The sequence below is a fragment of the Pristis pectinata genome, chromosome 7 (assembly GCF_009764475.1).
Source record: "Pristis pectinata isolate sPriPec2 chromosome 7, sPriPec2.1.pri, whole genome shotgun sequence".
Taxonomy (NCBI): Eukaryota; Metazoa; Chordata; class Chondrichthyes; order Rhinopristiformes; family Pristidae; genus Pristis; species Pristis pectinata.
In genome coordinates this window covers 28086177-28112082 of record NC_067411.1, presented here as the reverse complement: position 1 = coordinate 28112082, position 25906 = coordinate 28086177, and positions in this window count along the sequence as shown.

The following is a 25906-nucleotide window of genomic DNA, read 5'->3' as shown; positions in this document are numbered from 1 at the left end:
AGTGGCATCTGCCAAAGACCAAAGCAATGAAAAACAAGAGAAGCAGCCAAAAGTAACAAGAACACTGGAGAATGACTTCAACTGTACACATTAACTGCATATATATGTTGACATAAATTATATACATTAATGCAGAAAGAGGGTTTCCCACCCCACCCCCCCAAAGAGGGCTGAGTTCAAAAATCTTTTTTACATAGTAATATTCTGACTACCTCTACTAAAGTGAAAGGACTGAACATCCAACCGCCCATTTTATCAAAACTCCTGGACAGTGAGGAGAGTAACATGATATCGGATAGTCTATTGATCACATGATTATGGTACCTCCTGTTGGGCACTTTCTATGGGTTCAATAGCTGCCTTAAGCAGTATTGAGGGTTGCTCAGTCACACTGTCCTTTATCTGCCATAATTCACAGAAACAAAAATAACAGACCCATGCATTCACCCCTCTTCCTTGTCCTCAATTTCTGTGAAGTTTAATCCAACATACATTGAAAAGTTTTTGCTATATGTATCAAATATTCATTTCTCTTCTTTAATTCAATCCTTCAGATTATCACCAAATGTTATAAAAATTATGTAATGAAGGGAAAACAGCATCCCGGAACGTCCGCAGTTTCTGAGAGTTGAAGATTAATCTGTGAGAACTGTGGTGAAAACCCAAGAGAAAAATATATCTGCAAAAATTGTGTGTTTCCTTTGTACACTTTTGGTTATTCTTATAAAAATATTGGCGATGAAGAGAAAAGGATTGTTAGATCTAGGTGGGGGCAGTAAGGTGAGAGGTCATTTGATGAAATCCTCAGGAAATACATCCAACAAGAACTGGCAACTTGTGCTCCATTAGTAATATCTTATCATATTTCTTCCTTGAAATGCTACGAACAGTAACTAGTCATGTAAACATTATGTTGTTATATGAAACTCTGCAGACCAAAGAAGTCTGAACATCCTTGTCTCCTTTCAATACCCATACACTTCAGACAGAATCTTTTATTAGAAACACGCAAATGGCAAATAACTCATTACCACAGCAGAGAAAACAAAGCCTGATTCATCTGTGAGGATGCAATTACTAGCCCACAAAGCCAATACATGACACGGTAGACGAAAATCCTTCCTTGATAAAGAAAGGTTCTTCAAAATCAATGCAACACAAACCACAGATGGTGATTCTGGATTTAGCAACAATATCTGCTGCCAATTACCAGGAAATAAAGGAAAGAAAATCAAAGCTGCAGAAAGACGAAACAAAATGGAATTGAAGCAGGTACCTGACTTTTAAACTAAGAGCCCACCAGCCTTTTAACAAAGAAATCTCTCAACAATTTCCCCTCAGTCATAAGGATATGGAAATGGTGACAGGAAAAGGCCGCAATCAGCAAGCCTGCCCTACTTGGGGTGGGGCTCTTAGGTCTTCAGGAATCTCCTGAAACTTCAGGGATAAAGGAAGATGGAAATGGGAGTGGCCATTTATCCCCTTGACCTTTTCCACCATTCAATGGCTGATCTGTGACTTAAATCCACAGAGCACTTTAATGCCTTTGGTTATCAAAAATCTATAAAGCTCGGAGTTAAACGTAATTTGACATAACATCAACTATCATTTGTAAAAGAGAGTTCAAATTTTCCACCAGCCTGCACTGTTTCTGATTTCACCCCTGGAAGGTTTGCCTTTAACGTTCGAGCTCTGCCTCCTTGTTATGGTTCTCCCCAACTAGCAGAAGTAACTTCCCTCCATCCATCTTAACAGTTCCCCCTTAATACTTGAAAGCCACAGTAGTGTGGCAGTTAGTATAATGCTATTACATGGAATTCCTCCGGGTGCTCCGGTTTCCTCCCACATTCCGAAGACGTGAGGGTTAGGAGCTGTGGGCATGCTATGTTGGCGCCAGAAGAGTGTCGACACTTGCGGGCTGCCCCCAACATATTCTCACCAACACAAAAAGGCGCATTTCACTGTGTTTCGATGTACATGTGACTAATAAGTAAATATCTTATCTTAAATCCCTTTCAAAAAATCTAAATTCCACTGAATATTACCCTAGTTTCTACAGTTCTCCTCATACTTTGATCCTTGCAGTCCAAATATAATTCTGGCAAGCTTAGAATTATATTGACCCATTCCATGTAGGGTCAATGTACCCTTCCAAAGGCAAGGTATCCAGAAATGCTCTCATTACTCAGGTATGGTCCAACCAGGTATGATCAGGTATGGGCTTGTACAGTTGGAGATGGAACAAGTTTCAAGGAGAACGGGAGGTAGGGTGGTACGTGGTGCTCATGGAGGGAAGGACAAAAAGGGAAGGTCTGTGCTTGGTGGAAAGCAGGGAAGGTTTTATCTTCCTCTTTTGTCTGAACCATAACCCGTGACAAAATGTGTTATGGATCAAGACAAAAGAGGAAGAAAACGGAACGAGTAATGGGACAAACAAATGGGCCAAGCACAGATCTTAGAAGAGCAAAATTAATGTCTCAGACTGCTGAATCCAGAAGGCTGTGATGTGCCTAATTAAAAGATAAATTGAAATCTATTTATAAAATCTATTTATTTATTTATTAAATTTATGAAATGCTGTTTATTTGGGCTTGTGTGGAACTATAAGGGGTCAATTTCAGAAAGGGCAGTGTGGGAAAGGAGAATGAAAGGCAGCTGGAAACTCAGGATCACACTGCAGAATGAATGGAGATGTTCCATAGAACAGTCACCTGATTTGCGTAAAGCCTCCCTGATGTTGAGTAGAGGCAGCATGACCTGTGAACACAGCATCCTACACTAAAGGCAATCATTTGCCATCTCATCTGGTAAGAGAACTTGAGCCATGACTCTGGAAGGAAAGAAGCAAAGGGTCGAGTAACTGCTTGGGAAGGTGCCGTGGGAAGCAGAGAGAGTCACTGAAGGTGCTGTGGGAAGCAGTGGTTATTGCCACTGCTTCCCACAGGAAGGGGAGGATGTATTTGGTAGGCACTGGAGGCATTGGACAACCTGTCCAGTGTGTAAGGTCAGCTGAACAGTCAGGGAATGGGGAATACTATTGTGCTTCTGGGAGGGAAAGAAATGGGTGAGAACAGAAGTGCAGAGTATAGTATAGTCACAGTAAACTATTCTCAATCACAGTGATTGGGCAAAAAGGAACTACCGGTGTGGAAGCTGGCATTGTTGGAACAGATGCTACAGAGGTAGAGAAACTGGGAGATGTTCCCAGTGGAAGTGAGGTAGGGTGCTGCTGGGGAATATTTCCCATACACAGATGAATGTCTTGGTGTTTGTACATATGTTCTGATTAAATTATAATTACTTATTCAGATAAATCCTTGCAGTCTTTGTTAATCCACAAGGCAATGCTGTTTACTCTTCTTAACTGCATTGGAAAATACCATCAGTTTTGTGACTAATTTACATTCAATCTTACCCAGTCTATCTCTGACACTTCCTTCCCTCAACCTCCCTCACCGATTGACTATTAAGCACTAGCAACCCACAGCTACTCTGACTACGCTTTTCCCCAGATGGTACGACCAGGGTCGTGTGGTGAATATACTGGGAAGAGATAAGAGGTGGGACACTGGAGCACGTGATGTATGGGAATGCCTGAAGTGTAATAGATAACCCAAGACATTAACGAGCATGAGCAACTAATGAAAATATTACTACTATGAACAGCCTTCGAACAGAATCTAACAATGTATTATAGCCACATTTGTCCTACATAATTAAACCTACAAAGGATACAACATGTTGGAGAACCCTAGGGACTCAACTTTGTCTTGCTGAGGCCACCGTAAACAGTCAAAAGAACACGCAGCCTCCTGAGGAGTTTTATTGAGCATGTGTATTTGAGTTCTTTGACTCTCCAACCACAGCCCAGAGGTTCTTTCAGAAGGGCTTGTGGGAAAACGTGGTGACTTTTCCAGTGTCTGAAATCAGGAGGCAGATGCTTCAAGAGAAACAGGTCAAGGAGTCAACTCTGCAGCTTCAGGAACCTGAGAGGATTCTTGGAACGAGACCACAACAGAAGGAATTTCATTAACATCAGAAAACAGCATTGTCTTGTGGATTAACAAAGATTGCAAGGATTTATCTGAATAAGTAATTAAAATTTAATCATAACATATGTATGAACACCAATATCCCTCTGTGCATGCACATATATTGAAGCATTTTACAAGGACATTGAGCTGAGGAAAGAAGCTGGTAATATTAATTGAATTATACATCCTTGGACATGGCAGAAAAATGCTAATACATTAAAAATATTAACAAGACATGTTGTATTGCTTGATAACTGTTTGCTTTGTAACCCAAAGTGCCAATGGAGTGAGGAGCAGTCCAGAAAGTAGAGACAACATCAGGAAGACACTTGCTCTCTTTGGTGCCCATCGGAGGAATTAATTCAGTAGAAGGGTTTGTGATTAAAGCATACACTGTGCACATTGTTATTTCATGACGTAATGAGTTAGAGCCCATGGGATCCAAGGCAAGTTGACAAATTGGATCCAAAATTGGCATGGTAATAGGATACTGAGGGTGCTGGTGGAGGGTTGTTTTTCCGATTGGAAGCCTGTGACCAGGGTCTATCACAGGGGTTGCTGTTTGCTATTTACATAACAATTTGGATTTGAATGACAGAGGTATGATATTAAGTTTGCAGATTATACAAAAGTTAATGGTGTTGTTGATAGGAGGATAGTTGTAGGCTATAGGATGATTTTGATCAGTTGGAAAATTGGGAGAACAAATAAGGCTGGGACATACACAGTGAGTATTAGGGCCCTGGGGTGTATTGTGGAACAGAGGAGCATTCATGTACAAATCCAAGGAACCCTGAAGGTGGCAGCATGGGTAGATAAGGCGGTGAAGAAGGCATACAGGAAGCTTGCCTTCGTTAGCCAGAACATGGAATAAAAAACAGAAGGTATGGTACAACATTATAAAACATTGGTAGGCCACAGCTGAAGTACTAAGTACATTTCTGGTTACTGCACAATAGGAAGGACGTAATTGCACTGGAGAGAGTGCAGGGGAGATTCACCAGGATGTTGCCTGTGATGGAGCATTTCATTTATGCATAGAGACTGGATAGGCTGGGTTTGTTTTCCTTGGAATGGAGGACCTGATTGAGCCATAAACATTATGAGAGCAAAGACAGAATAGATAGTAGGATTTTTTCCCTTATAGCAGAGGTAACTAAAACTAGATGGCATAGGTTTAGGACAAAGGGTGAGAGGTTTGGAGGGGATCTGAAGAAAAACTTTTTTACCCAGAGGGTGGTTAGAATCTGGAACGCACTGCCTGAGGGGGTGGTGGAGGAAGAGGTAATCACAACATTTAAGAAGGATCTTGACAAGCACTTGAATTACCAAAGCATTGAGGTCTGCTGACTAAGAGATGATAAGTCTGATTAGTATAGGTAGGTTGGTATAAATATAGACCACAGTATTAGTATAGGTAGATGGTTGGCATGAACAAGATGGGCTGAAGAGCCTGTGTGTGTGCATTATGACTCTGTGATCCTAAACCACAGAACCAGGGTGGAAGCAAGTCATCCTTGATCCCAAGGGTCTGCTGGAGAAGAAGAATATTTCCTGTCAACTCAGTGTCACATACAAGAGACTTAGAAAGGATGAATCTACAGCATCAGAGAAGATAAACAAGACCAATATGCTCAAGCGGTTTTGAAAGAGTTATCCAATTAGCCCCCTTCTCCTGACATATCCTTTCATTTACCTTGAAGCAGTTTGGAGATCCTGACATCATGAAAGGTGCTATGTAAATGGAACTTTCTTTTCTGCTGGTCACAGGCATTGCTGCAGTCACTGGAAAGAACGAAGGGAGTCCAAGCCCTACCCTCCAACTCCATTCCTGTTTTATCTACACAAGAGTCCAACCATCAAAGTCAAAGCTGCCATCACCAGCACCCACGCAAAGTATGTCCATGTTGTACTTTGCGGACAATGGATAGGATATAAAATACCTCCATCAAGGTACGCCAAAACAAAATGTTAGTTTTTCAAATAGTTGCATTGCTTCTGTTGCAGTGAAGATAAAAGACCAGCATTAAAGGGCAGAGTAGAGGCAGGAAGCAGCAAGTGGTTCACCTGCAGTGAACCATGGGGTATCCAATGAAGAAACTTCACATAGAAAGCTTAAATTCAATATGATATATTGAAGCTAATTTATGTTTTCCATAATCTGAACATCCTTGAGTTGATAAACCAGACATCAACAAATTTAGTACTTGAGAAGTGACCAGAGGCAAGTTTCTCAGAAGAGTACATCTAGGCTTTGTGCACACTCCCCATGAGGCTGTGGAGTACACCACGTAATGCTCAGTGGAAGCTCAGAGGAGAGCCAAGGTCAGAGCAGGGGGAGATCATTACACATCCCTAATCTGCCAAAGCTGTCACTCACAAGCTCCTTATGGCTTCATCACACACCTCTATAAGTGGCCACACCCAGTGCACCATTACCTTTCCTGCCTTCCGCCCGTCGATCCAGGGTGATGAATAGACACCACCAGCCCTGCTCTGCTGAGAGCTTCCATGCTGGTCCCACAGTCTCTTCTCCTTAGGCAGTCCCTCAGGATTGAGGGTGACTTGCTTCCTCTCTGGTCTCCTGGGTTCAGAAGTGACTGATGAGGCTGATGTGGAAACTGCAGATTCCTCTACAAATGAAGGAGGAGGTGCCTGACAGATAGGTGGCTTGTGAGGGAGGTACACTCCTTCCACTATTTAGTCTGGGCTCTGTGTGCTGCCAACACGTGGATTCAAGGTTCTCAGTGCCATTTCAAGTGCTCCTTCCCCACTTTAAGTGGTCGTGGGCAGAGATTTCCCAACAGTCAGTGGGGGATGCTGCACTTTATCAAGGAGGCTTTGAGAATATCCTTGCATCTTGTCCTCTGTCAGTCTGGTAATGTCTTTCCCTGACAGAGCTGTGAACAGCGTGTACAATTGGCAGTTTGGGTTTGGTGTTGGATATGTGAGCAATGTGAACTGTCTACCAGAACCAACATGGTTGGTCTGTTGTAGATGAGTCAGTATTGGGCCAAGCTTCAGAATGAGGCAGGTGGCCATATCAAAGGAGATGTATGACCACCAATTGGTTGTGTCCAAGGGGATGGGGACTCCACCAGCTTGGCCCATGTCTGGATGTAGATCCTGGAATTCACCCTGGCCAGCATTGAGTGCCCTTGCCAATCCACCCAGCAACCTGTGGAGCCCAACACCATGCAGTAAGTGATGCCCGAGGTGGCTGCTCACATGGAATGGCAAACACCTTACATGGAAGGAGATTCTTGCAGAGAGTGTTGACCACCCAGAGATGTGTACTCCAGCAGGTTAACAGAAGATAAACAGAAGCTCCAATATATTAGCTTAGGAACTGGGAACCAAGCACCTCTGGGCAGCTCTGCTCCCTCCCTCAGCACTTCACCATTGTCCTTACAGGTCCTCATTGGCCAGCTGGCCCAGTATTCTAAGTCAAAGTCAAGTTGACTGTCAATATGCACAGGTGTATGCACAGGTGAAATGAAAAACTTACTTGCAGCAGCATCACGGGCACATAGCATCATATAAGCAGCATTCACAAGAAAAACATAAATTAAACATAAATTATATACAATTTTTACAAGAAAAAACACAATTAGAACAGAAAAAAACAAAGTCCATTTTAGTGTAAGGTGATCAAAGTGGTTATAGTGTTGCTATACTGAGGTGGTGATTAGGGTTGTGCAGGTTGATTCAAGAACCGAATGGTTGAAGGTAAGTACCTGTTCTTGAACCCGGTGGTGTGGGACTTCAGGCTTCTGTACCTCCTGCCCAATGCTAGCTGCAAGGAGATGGCATGGCCCGGATGTAAGCAATCTTTGATGATGGATGTTGCTTTCTTGAGGCAGCACCTCCTGTACATACCACCAATGGTGGGGTAGGATGTGCCCATGTGGTATTGGGCTGAGTCCACAGCCAATGAGATGGGGCCATTGCAGCTCACAGCCTCTTGACCGTATCCCAGGGCACAGCTGAGCAATCTCTTCTGACTCAGAATCCCTGCACTGTACTGATGTGCCACTGGGTTAGGACATTGTATGAGGAAGGGGCTTCATCAGATAACAGCAGTGAACCTGGGGACCAGTGGTTGATGATTTTCAAGGGCTACTGATTCTGTAATGTTTTCCTAGTTTGTTTTTAGATAGTAAAGGGTACCTAGATAGGGTAGATAGGGTAGATAGTAAATACCTTTTTCCCAGGGTGGGGGTGTCTCAAGTGAGGGAGCATAGGTTTAAGGTGAGAGGTAGGAGGTTTAGTGGGGAGATTTTCACATAAAGAGTAGTTGCAAAATCTGTCATTCAGACAGGTACATGGATAGGAAAGGTTTAGCGGGCTCTGGGCCAAACGCAGGCAAATGGGATTAGCATAGATAGGCATTTTGGTCAGCATGGACAAATTGGGCCAAAGGGCCTGTTTCCCTGTTGTGTAACTCTATGACTCTGGAAGGGGAGCTGGTGGAAGCAGAGATTGTCACCACATTTAAGAAATATCTAGATAGGCATTTGAATCGTGAAGGCATAGAAGTCTATGGATCTAAAGCAGGTAAACGGGATTAATATAGATGTCTGCAACAGTCAGCCTGAACATGGTGGGCCGAAGGACCTGTTTTTGTGCAGTGTGATTCTATGAGCCTATAACAAAGAGCAATGAATTTAAATGAACAGTGTTCGAACTGGTGGTCTTCTGTTTTGTGATCTTCGTGGGGACAGGATGGAAAGGAATGAGTCCAAAATTTGGATAGTCTGATCTTAAGAAACAGATGCTTGCGTGGTGCTCTGGAGTCTGACGGTGAACAGCTCATCTGAAGAATGTTTATCAAGTGGAACCAGAGTAAAAATCTTTGTAAATATTTTCTTTTCCAGTCAAAGAAATAAAATTACAAGAGTTGAGTTTGTGTACTTAGTTCTTTCTCAGTAGTTGGGTATCACTACTTTCTGAGACATTTGCAGGAGGATTGCTGCGTTCACCATGTGCTCTGACTTCATTACCTGGTGTCGTGGAAGAGGTCTCACATACCATACACCAAAATTATTGACCTTACAAAATATGCTCAAATACATAGAGTAAATCTCTCCCCTTGTTTTCACAAAAGCAGTGGCCTGATCAATGTGGGAATGTGGTGTTCAGCAACCAGAATAGGCAGCTTATAAAGTCATCAGTTTTCTAGGTCAGCAGTAGCAAATGGTGATAGACATTTTGCAGCAGAACATTCCCCAGAAGAGATGGTATTTTCCCAACTCCACTTTAATGTGTTCAATGGAAAATGTTGCAGCTTGCTGAGTTGGTAAATTCCCAGGTTGCATTTTTAATATTATCTTGAGGTATTGGTTTGAATGAATCTTTGAAAGGTGTTATTACAATTTGCCACTTTCATTAAATAGGTAATGTCAGACTTATTTGGTATTTCAATCTATTCCTGAGTTCAACGGCTTAAAATTGGGCGGCCAAGAAGCATGTCAGTCGACTAATCTCTTTCACACGATGACTCACTCCAGTGGAGCAAAAGCAAAAAGAAATCCTGGAGCTCATTCTACAGACTCGCAGGTACAGAGGGAGCTGATCCTGTTCAGTTTGAACAGGAAGAAGATAAGCATGAAAAAATAAAGGAGCTGCTGATAGTTCAAAACTGTCAATCATTTTGGGTCACTAAAAGTGGAGAAACTAGACGGAATAAAATTGGACAAATGCCCTGGTCTTCAGCTTGTATCCCAGGATTCTGCAATGATAGCAGATGACCTTCCAAAACTTCCTAAATTCTACAATAGCATCTATGTGATAGGAGTTTAAAGCCTTCTGCCAGAAATTGCAGAAGCACCATTATCTTCCAACAAGCTGGTGAAGTTAGAGGGGATACCTCCAACCACGAGGATCAGACATTTGACATGTTCCTTACACCATGCTCATTCAAAGTGATGTCCTTTCTCTACTTCAGATAATTGGTTAGCCACTCTCAGGGAATCATGTTTACACACTGCTTTATTCCCCGCAGCTCATGAGGCAGTCCAGTGGCCCCGTGATTCAGAAGAATGCAGTTGTTTACCGCAGTGACGTGTGCCGAGGTGCCCTGTCACTTCTGCACCTTGCCTCTTTGTCATGGATGTTTCTGTGACTCTCCCACTGGGTGTGATGCAAGTGTGGGAGCTGGAGGATGGAGGCAGGGACACCAAGGACGGAGGTGAAGAATGACTTGTGCGCACAGACCCCATCCTCCAAGTGTGTTACAACGATCCACGTTCCCCCTTTCTAAAGAGTAAAGTATCCAGGTGCTTGGAACTGCGAGGTCAGTGGTACCAAAGATCAGAGAGCCATTCACCCATCCCATAGAGATGCTCAGCCCATAGAGATGAACCACTCCAGGCAGTGGAGGCCAACTAGGAATGGAAGGAGAAAGAGAGAGAGCTAGAGGGAAGGAGAGAGAGAGGGAGAGAGACAGCAAGAGAGAAAGTGGGAGTGTAAGAGCATGCAAAACAAAGAGTGTGTGTATGAGTAAAGTGTGAGAGTCTAGGTGTGTGGGTGTGACAGAATAAGTGTGTGAGTGTACAAATGCAAACATGAGAGAGTGTGTGTGAGTGTGAGAGACCATGTGTGAGTGAAAGTGTGCATGCTTGTGATGTGTGGGTGTTGCGACTGAGGGCAGAATGAGGGATGTGGGAGCTCTCACTGATACATCCCATCCGCATTGCCCATGTATGCATTTGTACACTCACACACTCATCCTGTCACACACACACCCCTACACTCTCATCAGTAAGGGTGTGACCTTACTCCTGGCTGTGACCTCAGCTGCCACCTCCTCATACCTGCAGCTCTCGTGGGTTCCCTGGCAGGCCGTCACATTGGGTGAGGTCTCTCTGCTACTCTCATCCACAAGGATGCTTGCACCGTGCCGTACCATTCTCACTCCCTCCCTACCAATGCCCCAGTTGCTACCATTCCAGCTGCCTTTGTGGAGAAATATGGTAAAGGCTGAGAGCCCCAATTCGCCCAGCAATGGGCCAGCGGTTGTCTCAAACCAAAGTCACTATTGCCACAGCACATAGTCTGCCACTTCGTGTTGCACACTTAGTGTTAACACACCAGACACACTTGCACCTTTTCACAAGGGCAGGAATCTAACACTGCACCTGATTGTACAAGTGTCAGGAGGTGGAGGTTAACAGTGGTAAATTGGTTTATCATTGTCACATGTACAGAGGTACAGTGAAAAACATCCATACAGATCATTTCATCACATCAGTGCATTGAGATAGTACACGAGAAAAGCAATAACAGAATGCAGAATAAAATGTTACAGTTACAGAGAAAGTGCAGTGCAGGCAAACAATAAGGTGAAAGTCCATGACGAGGTAGATCGTGAGGTTAAGAGTCCATCTTATTGTACAAGAGGTCTGTTCAATAGTCTTATAATAGCGGGATAGAAGCTGTCCTTGAGTCTGGTGGTATGTGCTTTCAGGCTTTTGTATCTTCTGACCAATGGGAGGGGGGAGAAGGGAGAATATCTGGGATGGCTTATATTATGCTGGCTGCTTTACTGAGGCAGCGAGAAGTGTAGACTGACTCCATGGAGGGGAGGCTGGTTTCTGTGTTGTGCTGAGCTGTGTCCACAACTCTCTTCAGTTTCCTGTGGTCTCGCACAGAGCAGTTGCCATACCAAGCCGTGATGCATTCGGATAGGATGCTTTCTATAGCACATCTATAAAAATTGAAGAGGGTCAAAGGGGACATGCCAAATTTCTTTGGCCTCCTGAGGAAGTAGAGGTGCCAGTGAGCTTTTTTGGTCATGGCGTCAATGTGTTTGGAGCACGTCAGGCTATTGGCAATGTTCACTCCTAGGAACTTGAAGCTCTCAACCCTCTCAACCTCAGCGCCGTTGATGTAGCTGGGACCATGTGCACTGACCCCCTTCCTGAAGTCAATGACCAGCTCTTTAGTTTTCCTGACATTGAGGGAAATGTTGTTGTCATGACACCATGCCACTAGGCGCTGTGCAGAGTTACATCTCCCATTTAGGAACAATTCAATTTCTCAGCACACACCCACCCCAACCCCCTCCCCAAAACCTGCTGTACCCACCTTCACCCACCACCAACTGGGCCCACCCTCCAACAACTGAGTAGTTACCTCTTTTTGGTTGTGCTCACCCATCAGATAAAAATATCATGCTCCCTTGCAGGTGAGGAATCTGTTTAAAAAATTGCAAGAACATGGATTTAGAGTTCCACAACTATGAGAGCTCCCCATCACCACATGGAAGTCCTACCGTAATATCTGACCCGAATTGACTTGCACTTGCATTGTTCAGACTGCTTCTGAGTTGGTGCTTTGTCCTAAATCTTCAAGGATAATCTACCTCACTGTGGCTCACAGAACTCTCACTTTGGTGGAGTCTTTGACCAGGCACTTTCAGACACAGGGAACAGAGAGCTTGAGACTTTCAGCTCTAATGTCTGAAGGGAGAATTAAAGAAAGTGAAGACAATTTCCAGTTAAACTGTGAACCACAACTTGATGAGGGCATCGCAAAACATAATGGCTGTAAATTGTAGCTGATGGCAAACTGAGGACAACCTGCAGATACGTTTGGCTTTTCTTTATTACAAGTTGACAGGACGGAGTTATTTATTTCCCTTGACTGAGCCTTCCTGGTTGTACTTGAGCTTTGATGGAACAATCCTAGCAATCATTCCCCTCTGGACTTCCCTGTCCTTGTTCTTTTCCATCAATTCGCTAGACATCAATGAACTTGCAGTTAAATCTCCTCAGGCTGATGTCACTGCAAAGATTGATAGGTGTCCTTGGCCCAGCCTTTAGTAGGACACACGGCAGCAACAACATTTTTGTCACTGGGATCATCAACACCTTGTCATTATTTTCCGGCTCAATTAATCTACAACACAAGACTGTCTGTTCCAAAAGAATTACTGACTTCTAGGAAACTGAATCAATTGTCTAACTGCAGTACCAGTTTTAGTGGGACAGTACCTCATCAACATTCTTGGCAAGTTAAGTGTAGAGCATCACATGGTACTTAAGTTCAATGGGTGAGGTATGATCTGTGGAAGGAACAGTGGCAAAAGGCATTGAGATCAGAGTTCTTTTGAAGCAATTATTAGCAGATTGTGCACTGTTCATCCAAGGACTGGATATGGGGCCAAAGCCATTTTCACAGTTGGGCTGTATTTGGTGAACCTGGTCTCGGGGAGAATCATGACAAACAGCTCACCAAGGGTTATGGTGAGGAGTGGGGCAGAGAACACAGCTGGCTGATTTTGTTTATAGGACAAGAGCTGAAAGCAAAAGGGATCAACACTTGATTGTAGAAAGAAAAGCTTTGCCTAAGTGGTGGTCACAAAACCAGAGAGAAGATCCAAAGGCAAAATACCGTGGATGCTGGATATCTGAAATAAAAACAGACAATGCTAGAAATGCTCAGCGGGTCAGGCAGCATCAGTGGAGACAGAAACAGAGTTAATATTCAGGTTGAAGTCCTTGCATCAGAATTCAGAAAACAGACATGTGCAGAAGTACGAAAGACAAAAAGTCCAGCTCTGTAGTAATGATAGGTTACAGGGTGACTGGGAACACTATAGGTTGGATTTACTGTCAGCTGAATGTACAACAGTTTTATATTGAGCCTATAAATATCTGTTGAAAGACCATTGATCTGAAATGTTCATTCTCCACAGATGCTGTCTGACTTGCTACTTCCAGTAATTTTGTTTTTATTTCAGATTTCCAAAATCTGTTATTTGCTTTTCAACCCCATCAGTTGTTAATTTCCTGCATTTTTTTTTACCACAGTTGCCTCTGTCCACTTGGAAGACATTCTGAGGTCTAAAAGGTTGTTGCCTATGGCATGGGAAGCTTTTAATACATTGCCAGGATGCCTACTGGGAAGTTCCCAGTTGGGGTTTAGTCTGGAGCTCTCTTGCCTTTAAATCTGGAGGCTCTATATCACAAGCACATGCTCAAGCTGTAGGCACCAAAGTCACTGGCTGACTTTTTTTTGTTCTAATTGTGTTCCTTCTTGTAAAAATTATGTATAATTTATGTTTAATTTATGTCTTTCTTGTGAATTCTGCTTATATGATGCGATGTGCCTATGATGCTGCTGCAAGTAAGATTTTCATTGCACCTGTGCATCCATGTACTTGTGTATGTGACAATAAACTCGACTTTGAATTAACACTCTACTGTTGCACTGATTATGGTGCTGCCATTTCGATGAGTTGCCAAACAGGGCCAGAGCCCTGTCTGCTCGTTCAGGTGGACAGAAGAAGAAGAGACCTGGTCTATATCTGTTCCAATTCCCACACTACTCCTTTCACCCATTCTCCTCCATTCCAGAACCAGAACAGGGTTCCTCTCGAGCTACATTCCACACTGCCAACCTTTCCATCACCAGGTCATCCTCTGCAGTTTCGGTGTCTCCATCAGACACCTCCTCCCTTCTCCTTCCCTGGTTCACATTTCCATCTCCAGGGGATACATCACCTGCCCTTTTACCTCCCTCCTTACTGTCCAAGATGCCAAACGCCCTTTCCACAAGAAGTGTGATTTACATCTACTTCTTTCGATATGCAACACCGTATTCACTTTCCTTGATACGGCCTCTTTTTCATTGTGGAAACAAAACACACTTTGGACTACCCCTCTCTTCAGTCTATAAGTGTGACACCAAGCTTCGAATTGTCCTTGGCCTCCTACATTGATCCAGCACAGGTCAACAAGGAGCACCATCTGACTAAGCACATTCTAACCTTCTGGACATTGAGTTCAACAATTCAGATAACCAGATACTCAGCATTTTATGTCAGCTTCTCCCGTCTACATCTCCTGAAGACTGACCTTTCAACCTTTACTTGTCCCATTACAACTGTTTTTTTACCTTGCACCTCCACCCATTTTGTTGTTTGAACTCTCCTGGCCCCCACTGATCTCTCCTGACTTCCTCCCTACCACTGATCTCTCCCTCTGTTACGTGTTTCCCTTTCCCTCAATGTCAGCAAAACAAAAGAGCTGGTCATTGACTTCAGGAAGCAGACGGAGCACATGACCCTATATGTATAAATGGTGCTGAAGTGCAAATGGTGCTGAAGTGCAAATGGTTGAGTGCTTCAAGTTTCTAAGTGTAAATATCACCAATAGTTTGTCCTGGTCCAACCACGTAGACGCTATGGCCAAGAAAGCACACCAATGCCTTTACTTCCTCAGAAGGCTAAGGAAATTCAGCATGTCACTGTTGAACCTCACCAATTTTTATAGGTGCACCATAGAAAACAACCTATCTTGATGCATCACAGCTTTGTACGGCAACTGCTCTGTCTAAGACCATAAGAAGTTGCAGAGAGTTGTGGGCACAGATCAGTACATCATGAAAACCAGCCTCCCCTCCATGGATTCTGTCTACATTTCATGCTGCCTCGGAATAGCAGCCAACATAATCAAAAACTTCTTCCACTGGGCAGAAGATATAAAAGCTTGAAAACACGCACCACCAGGCTCAAGGACAGCTTCTATCCCACTGTTATAAGACTCCTTGTATGCTAAAGACGAGCTCTTGACCTCACAATCTACCTCGTCATGGCCTTACACCTTATTGTCTGCCTGCACTGGACTTTCTCTGTAACTGTAACACTATATTCTGCATTACATTATTGTTTTTCCCTTGTACTACTTCAACGCACTGATGTGATGAAATGATCTGCATGGATGGCATGAAAAATGAAGTTTTTCTCAGTACATGTAATAATAATAAGCCAATTCCAATTCATTGCATCTTACATCCCGTTTGTCTCCAACATTCTTGCAGATCTGAAGCACTGCCCTGTGATGTTTGCTCTATTTTACAGATGCTGCCTACTCTCGGAATCTATCCAGCATTTTCTATTTTTATTAAAGATCCCTTGGCACTATTCTGGGGAAAATCAGTGGCGTTCTCCCAGCTAATGTTTGTTGCTCAGTCAACATGGAGAGAAGCAAGTCACCTGGGCATTTTGCTGAGTGAAAGTGGCTGCTACACTTCCTGCTTTCCAACAGTAAAACACTTCCAAGGTATTTCACTGGGTGTAAAACACCTTGGAACATCTGACATCATTAACTGGATTTTCTGTTTAATCTTTTCAGAAAGGATTTAGAATAGAGTTACTTTAAACGCTGAGTATTTTTGAAGCAGAGATGATTCAGACAAGGTTACAAAATAGCTGTGATGATAGCTAATTATTGACTATTGAAGTTGTATAGTCACAAACAAAAATAATAAGCAATTACTAACTTATCTCAAAATCAGATTAATGATCCACAGTTACTCTGTTGGGGAAATTGTGATTCCTTTTCTAACTGTAAGCAGCAAAAGATTAAAATGAGACTCAGGCAAAAACATAATGTTCATAGGGACTCAGGGATTCAGGTTGAAAGAGCTGTGAAAAAGGTAGAATACAGAAAGGAGACATTGGAAGATTTGTTTATGTTAAGCAAGTAACCCACTGGTGTGGTAGGATGATATGTTCACTATTTTTGTTGCTTTACACAAACACCAGGTGTATCAGTTACACTAACCATGTCCAAGCGTCACTGCTGCATTGCGTCTTCACCTGCTGAGAATAGAGGAATTTCAGTGATTTATTCTGAGCCTTGTCTCACCCAACGGTCGCTCATTCTGCCTTCCGAGAGACTGAAGCAGTGCACATGAAAAATGAAAAGATTTGCATCCATATAACATTTTACCAGCCCCAGGTCATCCTGAAGTGCTTTACGGATAATGAAATACTATTTGAAGAGCAGCCTCTGTTGTAATACAGGAAACACACAGCAACCTTATCCAGTAGCTTTAGATTACTCAGATAATTTATTGTAAAGGAAGTGCTGGATGGGGGATACACATACAACAGGATGTCAGACATAACTGCTTCTCTTCATTGGAATCTTCTACACCCACCTGAGACAGGCCTGGGGTTAATGTTTTATCCTAAAGACTGCACATTCAACAGAGCAGTGCAAGCCTAGATTTTATTCTTCAAACCTCAGGAGTGGGATCTGCACCCACAGCTTTCTATCCCAGTAGTGAGAGCCCAATCATCCAAGCCACAACTGACATACATGCAAACTGGTATAAATATCATGGAAGTAGAGATAAACCGAGATGGGCTAGAAATTCATCAGTGCACAGAAGGATGCAACTGTGTTTCCGCATTGAACCAATGTGCTGTCCTTAGAATGTGCTCTTAGGACAGCTTAAGTGAAAAGGAGGAGGAATGGGGGTGAAATTGAATGAATGCAGACGGAAATAAATCAGAAGGAGTTACCTGAACTGGCTCACATCACCAGTTTGGGAACTGCAGAGTTAATAACACTGTTGAAACCTATAAGTTACTGGAGTGCCCAATAGCAGGAGTGCCCAGAACTAATTTCCCTGGCAAGTGTGTGCTGTCTAGGGAATTACATCATCAGGTGCACATCTGTCGCAGAGAATGTATCATTAGTGTAAGGGCAAAAAATTGTCCGGTTGAATTTCTGGAGTGATACAATTTGTCCTGGAATTCATTATAATTGCATTCCAATCCAGAAAAAAGATAATCAACTTTGAAACACTCTGCAGCAAGAACAAAAAAGTGTTCCATGTTCCATTTCAAGGTCATTACGTCAACACCAATGGAACATTCAGATTAAAAGACTACTCCAGTCTAGTCTGCCATTCAATAAGACCATAGCTCATCTGACCGTAACCTCAAATCTACATTCCTCCCTCCTCATGGTAACTTTCACCCCTTCTCGTTAAGTATTTATCTACTTCTGCATTCAAAACCTCTGCTCCCACCATGCTTTGAGGAAGGGAGTTGCAAAGACTCACAAGCCTCTGAGAGAAAAGATTTCACCGGTGACCCCTGGTTCTACATTCACCCACAAGAGGAAACATCCTGTTCACACTCACCCAGCCTAGATCCTTAAGGATCTTACATTTCAGTCAAGTCCACTCGCACTCCTGAGGATACAACTCAGCCTGTCCAACCTTTACTCATAAAGCAACCCCCTTATTCTAGGTATGAGTACAGAAGACCTTTTCTGAATTGCTCCCAATACAGTAACACCCTTTCTTGGAGTTGGGAAGCAATACTGTACACTGTACTCCAGAGTAATTTTACAAACACTCTATTTAACTGGAACATAACTTCCCTACTTTTGTATTTAATTCACTTGCAATGATCAATAATATTCAACAGATTTGCACACAAGCCTTAGGACCAGTTCTTTCTGTATCTGCAATCTCCCATCATTTAAATAAAAGGCACGATGTTCAGTGGAGAAGGTGATATCAGCAAGGTGCCTACACCAGCCCCAAATATTTCACATGCATGAACAATTATTTTAATGGCCATTTCATTTTTAACATGATCTGGATTGCTTTCAGGGTATCCTATGAAATGATTACACACAGAGCCATGAAGGGGGTAAAATAAGGCATTCATGGAAATCAGCATCCCAGCTTCTGATTGCATTTACCCCTGTAATAGAACCAATCACAGCAACCGGCCCAGGAACATTAACCTGACGATATCCAGAGAGAACAGTGAACGTCCGTACATCAGCAAACTGTGCGTTCAAGCTGCAACTTATAATCAAAACCTTTTGTACTTTGTTATTTTCAAAGGTTTTGACAAGTTACTGTAATTCCATTTCCTTGTTGTTTGATCATTCTCAAGTGATACAGATCAAAGATGATCATATCTGGGTAACAGATCAGCCATGGTGTAATTAAATGGAGATGGGTTCAAGGAGTTGAGTGAGGTACTCCTTTACACCTGAAGATCAGACACGGTTTGGTTTGAAGTATCCATCGGAGGGAATGTCACAAAACTTGTTCCATAATAGCGAAGGGCAGCTTGCAACTTTCTCACCAAAAGTACTAACAACATGGCCCTAGTGAGAGCAAGATTGTGATGCACAGGAGGAAGGTGAAGTGAAGCAAGAGGAGGTGAGGAATAGTGGTCAGGTGAAGTGAAGCTAGAGGGGGTGCCAGAGGACAAGAAGTTACCTCGCATCTGCCAGCAGTGGACCCCAGCTCTATCATGAAAAATGCAACAGCACTGTGGTAACATAGAGGCAAAGGGTGAAACAGCACAGAAACAGGCACTTCAGCCCATCTGGTCCATTGCCAACCAAGATGCCCATCTAAGCTCATCCCATTTGTCTGCATTTGACCCATATCCCTCTAAACCTCTCCTTTCCAAATGTCTTTTAAGTGTTGTTATTAACAGGCAACTAAATTGTACTGGAGTTGCCACACGGACGGGAAGCCCTCAGTAATCAGCATCAGATTGTCAGTCCTTACCACCAGGAAGGAAGCAGGATGGTTCAGGCCCTGTGACATCTTGGGCCTGTGCCACTCATCATTTGGTGCAAGATACTCATGGGTTTCAACGCGAGACAAGGTGATCCCCAACTCTGTCTGCTCCACATTTGAAGCTTCTTCAACTTGGTCAGCCACAGGAGGATGTGCTTGGGCTTTTCCATACTGCTGTGTAACAGCTGTGGCCTGCTAATCCTCGCATCCCTTCCTTCACCTTGAATAACTTGAAAACCAGACACCATTGCAGCTGCCTTTCAAATAACTTTGCAGGCAGTATTTGGCTGTTTCTTGTTCCATCTGAGCATTCTCTACCTTCTTTGATATTCATTATTTTTAAACAGAGACAAGTACAAAGGTGTCCTCAAGAGAAAACAACAGTAAAAAGGCAATGGAAAGAGTAAGAAGTAAAACATATATAAAAAGGCCCTGATTCTTTTAAAGGACTCCTTTATAAATGGAAATTACTTTTTTTTTGGAGCTACTCCAGGTGAGTGCACAGAGCACAGAACATAAATCTGCCTTAAACAAGAATTTAATCACATTACATTGCAATTACATATATGTAAATTAATTTTAATACATAAATGAAGCAGATATTGTGTAAGAGCACTGTTGACTATTTGAACAAATACTATTTGTAAGGTTTCAGACAGAGGCAGCTTGAGGAAGTCTACCAGTGTTGTTGAAGGGATAAAACATCACCTCGCACTTGTGGGCAACAGGTCAAATGTCACAAGGTTAGAAATGCCTGTCACACTCTCTGCTTGAAGAAGAGGACAAGAAACTATAAGTCATTGAACCAAAGAGTCGTCCCCAAGCTCGATAAAATGGGTGTAGGAATTACTGACAAAAAAGTGAGGGGTTCACCAAAGCAAAGTTACTTTAATGAACAAGAACTCAGTCTTTAACTTACAGTTTTAACGGTATTTATCAGCCACTTCTTGAGCTTCTCTCGAAGTTCTGTGGTCTACACTCTCTCTCACAATATATACATGGACTCTGAACAGATCAATGGCAGGAAAGTTGCTTACCGAAGCTAAAATGAGTCGATTTCACAGCAAGTTAATGCGCATTGTGATTGTGCAGAGATGCAAGGATGAGCCTTACATGAGGAGACAAGGATTGTCCTCACATTGCTCCTCTTGGCTGAAATAGGCACAATAAAGTGAAGCAGCCTCCTCTCTATTGGCACGTGGATCAAGAGTTATAGGCCATAAATTTTGTTGTTCTTTCAAGTGCAACTATGCTGGCTCATGTGATGAGGCTTTTGATTTTCCGGTCGTAATGAAGATAAAGCTGCCAGAGTCTGTCAGCCCTCCTTCTGCAGAACCAGCAACAACCCTGGAGTTTATGCCAGAGCCCAGGCTCAATGTGAAAATGGTGAAGATGCTGTCAGTGATCCAGTGGATCTCTCCAACCTCCACTTTTGTAGCCTTCTCCCCACAACTAAGGGAAATCACTCCAATTGCAATGAATTGAAGACTTAGGAACTGGTCCTGCTGCAAAATACACAAAAAAACAAATGCTTAATTACATGAGGCCTATATCAGTTTCTAATGGTATATTAAGTGATAATTGCAGTTTGGTAAGCTATCTGATCGTAAAAATCTAATTTTATATATGTACAATGATTTTTTAGCAGTCATAGACTAATACAGCACATAAACAGGCCCTTCAGGCCAACTATTCCATGCTGACCAAGGTGCCTACCTGAGCTAGTCCCATTTGCCTGTGTTTGACCCATATCCCTCTAAACCTTTCCTATCCATATACGAGTGCCTTTTAGTCAACAAGTTTTTTCAGTCTTTTCCACTCAACAAATATCCTCAGATGAATATTTTGAAATGTAAGCTGGACATTGACTGTTCTCTGTTTCAGTGCATTAATGGGGCAATATGCAACAGACCAATCAGCAACTGTCTGAAGTCCTGCCATAGTAACATCCAGTAGTGCAAGAGTCCAAAACACTGTGCAGTGTTGATTTGACCTTACACACTAGGAGGCCTATTCATCACAGAAGAAATCAGGCGTGCCCAGCTCTGTGGCACAGAGATGATGTGTGGCCAGAGAGGAGCAGGGGTCTGGGCTGAAGATTAACCATTGGAGACCAGCGATCAGAAGTGTCAGAGGGACCAGGTGTTGGCTGCCAGGAGATTGCTAGGGAGGAGGCTTGGTCTGGGAGGATGCGAGGGATATGTAGGGTGAAAGATCAGTCATCAGAGATCAGCTGTGTGATGTCCATGGTCACAAGCTGGAAGGATCGGGACTGGGGGCGGAATGGATGGGGACTCTGAGGGATAGCCAGGCACATAAATTATTCAAAAGGGAACTCATCCAAATTTGGGTCCTGGCCCCAGACTCAGTGTCCTGGGACCTTTGGTTATAATAAAGCTAGATTTGCTTCTGCCTGAGTGGTCTGCGCTGATGACAGGCCACATGTGCTACATTAAAAATCCAAGAAACGGAATTGCATGTTATCGCATGGCACTGTGCACGTCTGGACTCCCCATGCATTAACATACAAGGCACGAGACTCACAAAGCACCCTGAAGGTCAACTGCAAACTCCGCAAGCTCCAAGATTTCCTTTCCAAATGCCATATCACAAAGATCGACTCTCACTCACACAGAAACTTACAGTAATCCAGTTTTTAGACAAAGAATTTAACATGATTTAATTCAACGGGGTGAGGAAGGGAGAAGGAACCCACCAGAAGTGAGGGTTACCTAAAATTGGAAAATTCAATGTTCATTGCAGTCAATGGCTTCAGCTGTCAAGTCCTGAAACACTCCCTCCCCAGACTTCTCATCCTCTCTCCTCCTACTCACTTGTCCCTTAAAACAGACCCATTCCCCATTCTAACATCTCCCTATCAGTTCTGTGTAGCATCCTGCTTGACCATTACTCTGTGAGGTGCTGGGGACCTTGCATTGTGTTACATTAATGATGCTACATAAATGCAAGTTGTCGTCCTTTGGTATCTAATGCACTGTCATAGGCCATTTACCTTGATAATTCAGTTTCAGGAATTGATGAGCCAGCCGTCTCAACCAACACATTGCAGAGAAAACTGTACAAGCAGATGGTATTGCATCTCATCAATAAAAATAAACAAAAACTGCAGATGCTAGAAATCTAAAATAAAAAAATAAAATGCTGAAAACACACAGCAGGTCAGGCAGCATCAGATGCTTCCAGTATCTTCTGGAAATGCTGGAAGCATCTGATGCTGCCTGACCCGCTGAGTGTCTTCAGCATTTTATTCTTTGATTTTAGATTTCCAGCATCGGCAGTTTTTATTTATTTTTATTAATGAGATGCAATACCATCTGCTTGTAGTTTTCTCTGCAATTTAATCTACTCTTTCCTTCTCTGGTTTCCTTAAATCCTTGCACCAGGCCCTTCTCTGTGGCCACCTTAGTTAAAAGGGTGTATAGGAGAAGTACTTGTAACACTGCTCTGGAATGAATACAGTGAAAGTGAATCTGCAGGATTGCCCCGGTTTCTCAGGACGCAGATTAGACTCCTGCAGCAAGTGGCCAGGAGAGAGTTTATAGGAACATTAGAAAAGTAGATACTATTTAGAGAAATAATCTTTTCACAGCATGGAGCAAGTCACGTGATGAAGCATCCATGAATATGATCCATCAAATTACAGTTAGCAATCCTGAATGGTGACTAAAGTAATCTGATGTGAATCGCTACTCTGTGCAGAAGTGACTGCATTCCACTTCGCCTTTCCTGCAAGGTTCTGAAAGCCTGGAATCCCAGTGCATTGAATCAACCAACACAGTCCCCTGTGATCCCAAACCCCCAGCGTAACGTGCCACTTCTTAACCTCAGGGTTATCAGTCAACTGGAGCACGGGCAGAGGTCTATAGGTTCGTGCTGGGTTTAAGAAGAAGGTTTAAAACACTGTTGAGTAACTGGATCCCAGCAAGCACCTCAATTTCAAGAAAAGGTCAGTCGTAAAGCCTGGGGCTTACTGCAGGGTTCACAAGTCAGAGATTTTCCTTTCAGACCTTCCATATGTCTAAAACCCTTACACATGGATGAGCTTCATACCACAACCAACAATACTCTGAAACAGAGTCTGATTGGTTGCCATGTATGTGATCTTGCTGTGCGCAAATTGGCTGCCACACTTTCCTTGAATTCTAACAGTGATCTCACTCCAAAGTCTTTCCCTCTGGTACTTTGGGACAGCCTTACATCATGAAAGAAATAATACACAGGCAAGCTCCTTTTTCTATGAACTAGAATAATTCTGTCCCTGCATCAGGTATGACATTATCATTTCATAGGAGTCTTATCTCTGAGTTCAATAAATTCAATAATGTGAGAAGGGAAATCACATCCAACATTCCTTGTTGAGCATCTTTCCATGGGTTTGTTTCACCTGGCAAGCTGAATTATATTTATACGTTGCCTCACTGGGAACAAAAGTTACATTTATTTGTAGGAAAATACAAAGAGAAATTGAATTCCTAGTTAGACCTCTTACAATTTGTCCTCCTATTTATTTGCCTCAAGCCCTGGTAACACAATCGCAGTGAGTTAGCAGCAATAACGCTGTGTAAAGTAGAGTCAACACCTCCTTACAGGGACATTACCAGAGTAATAGAAAGCATCACATGGAAGTCCATTACCGAGGCACTGGGTCACATATCCAAGTCTCCAGATGGCTCTTAAAGCAATTCCTTTTAAGTGACATTCAATATCTTCAAGACCAGATAAAAAAAAACTCCCACCATCCAACGGATTACTAAAGACATTTCCCAGGCAGAAACAAAGCAGTTGCAAGAGCACATAGCAGAGTGCAGTTCAGATGCATCTTCTTGAGTATCTATTGCATGTCTGGTAAATGGATACTGAGCTTTATCGCTATTGGCATCTAAAGCAGGTGAGATGTGGCATTCTCAGAGCTCTGTCATTTTCTCAGTGTTTGACTAATGCTTCAGTTTGTATTACAAGCCCACATCACCCATCCATCATCCTGGCAGCTGATTGCTGTGGAGAGATGACATTGGTCTCAGACAGCACAGCTGGTTTTCCCATCAGTCAGCTGTAATTACATTGTCTTTCAGGAATATCTGATCCATGAACAGACAGGCTTCATCTTTATTGAAATGAGTGGAAGTAAATAGGCAGCAAATTGCTTTACAGGGAAGTTCAGCTCATGCTGCTAGTTAGGGTCATTCACCAACACAAACAGGAAGAGCCAGGAGGTTTGTGGGGAGCAGGCTTGGTCTCAGCGGATGGGAGGGTGACAGAGCCAGCTCTCTGCAGCATCCTTGACCAATGAAGGACATGCCACAAAACCTTGGACTTTAACTCAGCCCAACCAGCTGCTCAGCTGGAGAAGGGGATGAAGTCAGGCTGGGAAATGGGCAGTATTCATACCTCCATCAAGATAAGATTTCTTTATTAGTCACATGTACATCGAAACACACAGTGAAATGCATCTTTTTGCGTCGAGTGTTCTGGGGGCAGCCCGCAAGTGTCGCCACACTTCCAGCACCAACATAGCATGCCCACAACTTCCTAACCCGTACATCTTTAGAATGTGGGAGGAAACCGGAGCACCCAGAGGAAACCCACGCAGACACAGGGAGAACGTACAAACTCCTTACAGACAGCGGCAGAATTGAACCTGGGTTGCTGGCACTGTAATAACATTATGCTAACCACTACACCATCGTGCCTGCCAACAAACAAGATGCTGGAGGAACTCAGTGGGTCAGGCAGCATCTGTGGGGGGAAACTGTCAGTATATGTTTTGGGTTGAGACCCTTCATCTGGACTGGAAGATCTCATTGCCTGCTGCTCCTTTAATTCCACAGCAGGCAGTCACCTTAACTGGAGATAGGTACCTTGCAGTTTGGCAGCACAGAGCCCAGAGAGACGTAAACAAAGTTAAAGCAGCTCAAGCTTCTTGCTCAGGGATTCTCATCCCACCTACCAAAACAACAAGTGCAACATGCTAAATCAGTGTGTGGTCATTGAATGTGTGTATGTAGAACCAAAGGCAGTTTGGAAATGATACGTCCGGTACGATTCTCCTCAGGGTTTCCTCTCCTACGAGCAGTGCAGTAAGTTAGGAGACTGCTCTAAGCACCGACTCCCAGGCACAGCCTTCAGCTAGTGGTAACACTCTTACTTCTGAGTCAGGAGGCTCTGGATTCAAGTCCAACTCCCAAGACTGGAGCACACTTTAGTGCAGGATAGAGAGAGTGCCACACTGTTGGAGATGCCATCTATCATATGACCCATTAGACCAAGGCACCCACGGTCCTGCAAATGAAGAAGAGGGAAAGAGAGGCCATGTTCTTGTCTACATGTCCTTCAGCCAACAATACAACACAACACAGATCCTCTGGTCATTGCTGACTGTGGAGTTGGCTGTCCATCACCCACATTAACAGTGAAGAGGTTTTTTGGCTGAAAAGTGCTGTGGAATAAGCAGAGGGCATCAGACTGATATAAATCACAAACAAATACAGCCAGACACA